Consider the following 8139-nt stretch of genomic DNA (forward strand, 5'->3'; position numbering starts at 1 on the left):
ACCGAAAAAACCCGCCCCACGTAGAGGAAGAAAACCAAAAGAAGCGACAGCGTGTGACAATTGCAGATTTTGCGGTTGTTTTAAAACGCAGTTTGGAAATGTTAGGTCAGCGGCAGAAAGGCTAAACTTATTTGATGTTATCTGCTCTTCCATAATGCTTTTGAGCGGACAAATGACAAGAATTGTCGGGCGTTCGACTGAAGATGCATTTGACGAGTTGGAGGCTCTGTTTTTCGCCAAAACAAACAGCTGAAATATCAGGCTTTTTCCAAAGCCCGTTGGCAGCACACCAAAAACATCTCTTCCTTTGAGAGGCGATTCCACAGCTTTTTTTTGCTCCGATTTGAAAACAAATCTTAGATCGCTCGCAAGCGTTGATTGCATGAACTGAAGTACTGGTAATTGTCGGTTTCGTTTCCTAAATATTAAGGGTATTGTGAAAAACAAATCAATTAGAGAACGTAACAGACACCGGAAATTCCGAAGTGATCATCTAGGCATGAATGTTAATTTATAATATTTCAATAACGTGGGATTTTTGACAGTGATTGAGAACACTAGAAATTGTGTTAAATAAACCTAAAATATTAAAACTTGTGACTTGTGGAGAACACTGCTTATTGAGAGGCGAGCATTCTTCATACCAAGACCACGTTGTCCATTTTCCAGCGAGGCTACTGCTTTACTGTGAAACTGATACGGCGTCTATATCTTTTTGATGAGGTGTGATAGACATTTGATGACAGGCTGTGTCAGAAATAAACCAAGGGAATTTCCCGTTGCTGGTAATTTTGAACGAATTTAATATATGCATAGCGAACAGTCGTATTTTTTCACGTCTCTCCCCATTCTCCCTCGCCGTTTCTACACTCACTCCAGACCTTTCGTTGGAATATTTACCGCGTCTCAAAATACCACTTTCGTCTAAATATTTACTGCGTCTCTTGCGTTCGCAAAAAATACGACTGTTTTGCAGTCTGGCTGCCTTTGAAGGTACTTGTATCACTAACAAGTAACCTTACCAAAGGATCTGCGTAGCAAGGTAAGGAAAAGGTTGCAAATGCTGCAAGAGATTGATTAAGTGACTGTGGTAGGCCATATTCTACAAAGATGTTGTTCCTAGCAGACGTTTCCTGAAGTGTTTGAGCTCCCTTGTCTCCTGATACCACTGGCTGGCTATGTATTGGAGGGTTTGATGAGGCTGGCAGTGTTGTGTTATCTTTCTCATCTTTAATCAAGATATGCTCTTAGCAGACATCTTTTTGAAAAAAAAACTGTGAATTCTTGGCAACAGCTAGAGTGGAGGCACTGGCCCTTGCAGCAAAGTGGACAGAGTGGGTTTGAGGGATTGCAGTTTACCTCTTTCTTCTTGAATTTCTGGCTTTGGGACATGAACAATTTTGACCTTCTTGTACAATTTTTGGGCAGCTTGCACAAATTCGTCTGGATTTGTGACCACTGTGTTGTTTTGAAGGATTGACCGCCACACTGCCCTTTTAACTTCTCCTCCTACTCCATCTACTGGACCTTTGCCATGAGCAGTTTCAAAGAAACTCCAGGTGGCTTTGCAATTGAAGTCTTCCTCATGGTAGAGTAAACTTGAAAGGTATCGATTCTTGAATTGTGATCCTTCTCCATCACTCCAGTAACGTACCACCCTAAGAGCATCAGACCACTTCTTCCTTTCAACACTGTCAAGCTTCTTTCTTTTACAAGAATTGTCACAAGCTTTAAGAACTGCTTTTCGCTTTCTTGGTGATAGATCTTCCACAATTTTTGAGATCACCACTGGGACTTTCTTAGGGCTCTTTGGCAGGCTGCTTTTTACTCGGTGTACTGCCTTACCAAGGCTTTGAGGGCTTATAAACAGACTTGTAGAGGCAACAAACTTATTCTGGCAACCTGACTTTTTTGCTTTCTCACTTCTTTTACGTTTTCTCTCCTTTTTCTTCCTTAACCGATCCTTTTCTTTTAACATCTCTCTCTCCTCCACAGACAACTTGGCCATTTTTTCATGATACTGCTTCTTCACTCGTTCTCTATCCTTTTTTAGGTAAACTGCTAGCTTTTCTGGATCTTTTTAAAACTCTTTCTAAGCTTTTTACTTCTTTTAGTATTTGGATTCATTGCTGAAAACTTGAAAGTGCTTTCATCTGTGATAAACAGGTGAAGTTCCTGAAGCACATGGCAATGGGGATTTCCCAGAATACAGTTCCTCCTCACTGCACATGCTCAGTTGCAAAACATCTTGTAGGAGCATTTTATGAACAGAGAATGAATTAAACCAGTTTGATAGGGCAAGTTTTTTTTTGCCCCGATTTATGATTATGCAGGAAAGGTAGATCTTAAGAAGTGTTATTGAAATCTAAAAAGAAAATTGGGGGTAACCACACATTTTTCAAAGATAATCCATGAACAATATTTGTTAAAAGCTCCAAAATACAAAGGAATGTATGGCGTTCTTTCTGGAATTGAAGCTTAATTATCTCTAAAGAATGCATGGTTACTCCCAATTTGTTTTTGGATACCAAGAGTACTTACGAAGATCTACCTTTTCTGCATAGTTTTAAACCGCGCAAAAAATATTCCTGCATTAGTAAGCATCACCGATGGAAAACCTGAGAATCTGGAGATGCGCAGAACGTATGCGCTATAACAATAGTAGGCACCGTCCGTAATGACCAATAATAAAACTTATCACAGCAGTGACACTTTTTGAAGCATAAAAAAAAGAATTGATTTTCATCAACAGATTAAACTTTGAGAATATTATGTCCTCTCTGCAACAAAAAACAACCTGGTATTTAAGCATATATTTAATAGTTTATCACAATTTTGATACAATTTAATTTAATTTACCCCTTGCCATAAATCAGAAGTTCACAAATCTGCAACTTTATAGCATTCCTTGGTCTAAAATAAACAATACTTAAAGGTGTCAAAATGTTGCGGAGAGGACATTTGTCAGACAAACTGCAGCTTACAAAGGATTATGGGGTAAAAGTCAGGCTGAAATTGCCACTGCAGAATATCTTCATAATGGACATTTTGTCTAGACAACTTTTGCTTGATTTAAGTTTTTTAACTGATTGCAAACACAGCATTAGAACGTCCTCCGTATATGAGGTGAACCTCTTTGCTGATATTCAACTCTATAAAACCAATCTATAAGAGATCCTAATGGTGCAGTACTACTCATAAGAAAATGGTTTAAAAATTGATTGAATTGGTAATCAAAATGTCTTGCACAGGTCACTGGATCACTTTGAATTAATCTGCACTTTTGTTCCCAATGTAAGTTCTCAAGTTCATTATCAGAATATTGTTTATCATCTACTAGTTGACCGAGAATTCTTAAGACATGTATCCACTGTGTTTCTGCAGAGGAAAAACTACAAAACGGGGTCGCTGGGTCCAACTGTCTGATCATTGTAAAGAGATCTCTTTTAGCATTTTCAAAATAAGGTGGTGAGCCTCGTAATGCTTTTAAAAATTTAAAGCCCTCATCAAGATGAACTAGTCTTTCTATAGCTCCCTTCTGCTTTAAATACCCAGCGGTCAGAGTTCTGTTGACACCTTTGCATTTTCGCATAGCAATCTGTGATTTCCCTAAAGTAGTCTTCATTTGTAATTTTTTAGCGTTTAAAAAAATATTTTTTCAACACATTGCTGCTCTTCGATCAGAACGCCTCAGCTCTGATTTACATATATCACTATAATGAACTGGCACAAGTCGTTTGTCATTCTCAGTTCGTTTTTACCTAAAAATATACCAGGGTATGCCAATTCTTCAGAATGTTTATCTCTAAATATACTGAGTGGTATGCCGCCTTCAGCTGGTGCAACATTCAGAATATTCTCACGTTCAGTATCTAGGAAATCTGGAGCTGTTAGCAAGGTGTCTGTAACTCCTGCTGGCATTTCACCTTCATCCTCATTCCAATTATTTGCATTAGTAGATAATTCATCATCTCTAAGATCCTTTTCAGAATTGCATCTTATCAAACAGTCATCATCTTCTAAACGTTGACTGAGACATTCATCTTTAGTGTTACTGTCACTTACTGGAATATTCTCTAGAAAACTTTGTTGCCAATCATTGTTAACAATAACCCCTTCTTCTTTTTAAGGTCACTGTTGCTTATAAGCCAACTGGCTGCTTCCACTACTTTCTGTGGCCTTACATTGAAAGATAATGCATAACTTTTATACCGTAATCTTCTCTTCAATTCTACTTTAATTGTTCCAGTTTCACTTTCTAACCTAGGCAACAGGTTCACTGTGTTGCTGACATCTGCTGGAACATTAACAATATTCCCACTTATTTTAAACTGATTTCTTCTTAGGGCATGCATTAATTTGAAAAATGCTAATCTTAGGGCAAGTAATCTCCATTCTAACTCATTTCAGTCCAAAAATTGTGGTTTTGCTGGAAATTGCATTCCATTGATAGCAGCACACAGTGGAACTTTATTCTTTTTTAAATGCCTTTTACATGTATCACATAACTACTCTTTGTTGTCTACACTTGTTTTACTTAAGAGGTATTATTCAACAGTTGGATGAGATAATCTTACCTTATCAGCAAGAGAAACACTGTGTTTGTACCATAATTGATCACAGCAGGTAAAAATGTAGAGTGGACCTTCTAAAACAATAGTATGGAACTTTGAAATTAAGTTGTCTACAGACACTTTATAGGATTGATTTTCATGAGGTTTTTCCTGTTTATGGTTTTTGTTTGTAGTCTTCTGTTGCTGTGCATTTCTGCAATGTGCGAGTCGTTTTGCTTTACATTGTTTCTGTGAAGTTCGGTGTTGTTGTGCATATCTACATTATTTGGTTAGCCTTTTTTGTGTGCATTCAGTACTTTCAGTGGCCTGCCTTTTTCTCTTATATCTTTGCAAGTAAGCCTTTCTGCAATTACTGGCAGAGGAATTATTAGATTCATTGGTGCCACTATTAGCTATATAAGCTCTAACATTGTTTGCCATTGTTGTTTTAAATATTTCCAATACATCTGGAACTGCAGAGACATAGTGAATGTCATTTACATGACCTAAGTCTATCGTCCATATTCCTCCTTGTAAGGTAACTGCAGGTTCAATGATTGTCCTCTCTGTAAAATTGTCATGGGATTCTATGATATAGAGCCTAATACCCAGTGAATTTGCAACAGCTTGCACTATGAGACCATGGCACACCAAGTTCCTTGGCTGGACATAGTGTTTACGTACTCCAGCCATGAATGTGCAACATTGCTCTCAATAAATTGTTCTGGGTGGTCCCTCAAATACTGAATACCAGCATCTCGAATAGCAAGATGACGATCTGGAGTACCAAAAACTTGGTGTGAAACAGATTTAAAGAAGCAATCTCCATCACCACCAACGTCTAGTGTCCTTAAACCTAACTCGCTGAACCTTTGTGTTATTACAGGAAAAGCTAAGTGTGAGGGTCCTGGATTGAGTTCAATGTCACCAGACATTAAAAGTGTTTTTCTTGAAACACAAAATTTATCAATGTCACCAGACATTAAAAGTTTTTTTCTTGAAACAGAAAATTTATCCTGAGAAAAACTGGAGCTTGATGTACTATTAAAATTAAAAGATGACAACATTGCCCAACAATTTGAAACTTTGAGTTTCAAGGAACAATTCTCATCAAATGGATTCTTGAAGATTCGATTTTTGTTGTTAAATTCTTCTGTAGTGCCCAATGAGACATAACATGTATTATTAAAACTGCCACAATAAAATTTACTGAAAAAACAATCGCTTCTGTGTTCATGTACCATATACCAAGTTTTATAATGAGCTGCTATCTTTCTTAGTCTGGATGAAGATGGAGTCATATTTCTGAGAGTTGATTTTAGTCTTCTTCGAACAGTTTGTTTCTTCATAAACTTCAAAATCTTCTTAATATTTATCCTAGATGGTTCCTGGTTTCTACAGGTACGTTTCCTGGCTTTGCAGTGTCTTTCCCTTTCCTTATTGTTGTTCTCCAGTCGTGCTTATTAGCATATGTGATTCAATTGTTTCTCAGATACATCGCTATTTCTCATAGCAGGAATGTTTGTCACATAAAGATAAAAAAGATGTTTACTAAAAGAAACCCTTGTCAAAAGTAATCGCACTTCAGACTACTTAGAAAATATGGCATTCATATAGGTGCGGTGTACGTCGCCATTCATCTCGTTCAATTCCCAGCACATTGATTTTCGCGATGCAAATATTCACACATTCGGGTAGCTTTATCTTTATATCGTCATGTAGAGCGTCGAGAACATAAGAATTCCCATGGATTGGATATCTCAAAGATTGTGCCATGTTTACAGAGGGGAGAGTACCAAAAAGATTACTTGAATGCAAGTTATCTGCATTAAATGGCAAAACAATTTTGTGCGAAGTAAACTGGTTGAAATATTTGTGATGAAAATTTCGAATTCTTCGCATCTCCTCACTTTTGGACTGCACAACACAAACATTCCAATAGGCAAGATATCCAAAGAGATATTGAAAATAAAAACGATTACTAAAACATGACAAATTTATACGTGAACTTAAAAGTTCTGCTCGAGCTGGAGAGACAATCGTGAGCTTTGGTGAGTTGCCACCATCACATGGTTGTAAACTAAATTGCTGTAATCGACAGCAGGTTTTAGTATTCTGGTTTTGTGACTGTGATAGAGCTCGAGCTTGAGAACAAACTGGATCAATCTGTGACCAAAGTGGGTCGATCTGTGACCGAACTGTCAATTTGAGAATTTCTAAACATTCGGAAAAGTACAGGAAGCATCACCTTTCGAGGAGACGCATACCAGTAACGAGTCATTCTGCAATATCCTGCCTGCCGAGTCAGTAACGCTCCAAAACGTTAATGTTCCTCCAGCTGTTTACGTGGAAATCTTAACAGCAGAAAAACGAATTACAAACGTACCTGCTACAAACAGATCTGAAACCACTGATCGCACCTCCAATTCCTCTGTGCTATGCACAGCACATCTCAGTTCTAACACGGGATTGTATGTTATTGGTTACTGTGCGATTGGTCAAAATTGGCGATGTGATTATCATGTGAACCTGTCACGGTTTTTGCAACTCGTGGGCATCACAAATTACTTATCGATTCCCTGTTGGTTATTGATTTGTTAACAAACTTTTTCAGATTATAGGTTAGTGTCTATCTGCGCAAGCGCAGTAGAACAAAAACCAAAAAACAGAAAATACTCACTGGGTATGTTGAAGGTTTGCCCATGATTGCTGCCATTCTCATTAATTTGGTATGCTAGGGCATGTGGTGCAATGATGTTCCAAAATGTTCTCAGTGTGTGCTGCGGTTTCCGGTAATTTAAAATTTTCAGTTAAGAACGTGAAAGGTGAACTCTTTTCTCCAAGTTGTTATAATTATAGGCCCTCTTGTTGGTTCTGTTCTTATCACTTAAGAGAGCATCCATCTGAAAACCATGCAGTATAAATATGATCTCCAATGACCCTCTCAGATTTTGTTCAGATTCTTTGTAGGTTTACATAATAAGGTGATAATGCAGTGGGTAGAATTTTATTCCAAAATTCTCTAACGTCTATAAGATATCGCGGTCAATGTGTTCATGATAGGTTTTGGCCAAAAAATAACCATGTTTGCCCTCTCTTTTACCAAATATATTTTTTTAAAAGAATTGAACCTTTCCACCTCAAAACACAGGTGCATTTAATATCTTGTACTTAGATTGGCAATGATGCCAGTGAGATTTCAACCGACGAATTGGTTTTAGTAACAAACGCATTTTAAATATAATGCCTTGAAGGAAGTGCTGGGACGAAAGGAATTTTAGGGTAAAAATTTGTTTCTAAAAAATCGCCGATGCGGCGTTGTTTCAAAAGTTTCTTTACCTACTATTTTATGAAGTTTTTATCGGTTATAAATACCAGCAAAAAAAAGCTGTACGTTCGACACGTTCATGAAATTTTGGGGGACAAAAACGTGCTATATATCAGTGCAGGAAACACTGAGGGATTAAACGAGTGTCATAGCATAATGGATAGGTCGGTTAAGTAAGCACCAGACTCCAATCCTATAAAAGTTTAACTTCTAAATAGCTGTCAATGTTAATCACTTATCTTGCGATAAAGTGCCTTC

General features: G+C 37.5%; 1 pseudogene; it reads right to left on the reverse strand.

The window, feature by feature from the left end:
• Nucleotides 1–3103: 3103 nt before the first annotated feature.
• LOC138025880 (uncharacterized) lies at nt 3104–4442 on the reverse strand (annotated as a pseudogene).
• Between the last annotated feature and the right edge of the window lie 3697 nt (nt 4443–8139).

Source organism: Montipora capricornis, chromosome 12 (genome assembly GCF_036669925.1).
Source record: "Montipora capricornis isolate CH-2021 chromosome 12, ASM3666992v2, whole genome shotgun sequence".
NCBI lineage: Eukaryota > Metazoa > Cnidaria > Anthozoa > Scleractinia > Acroporidae > Montipora > Montipora capricornis.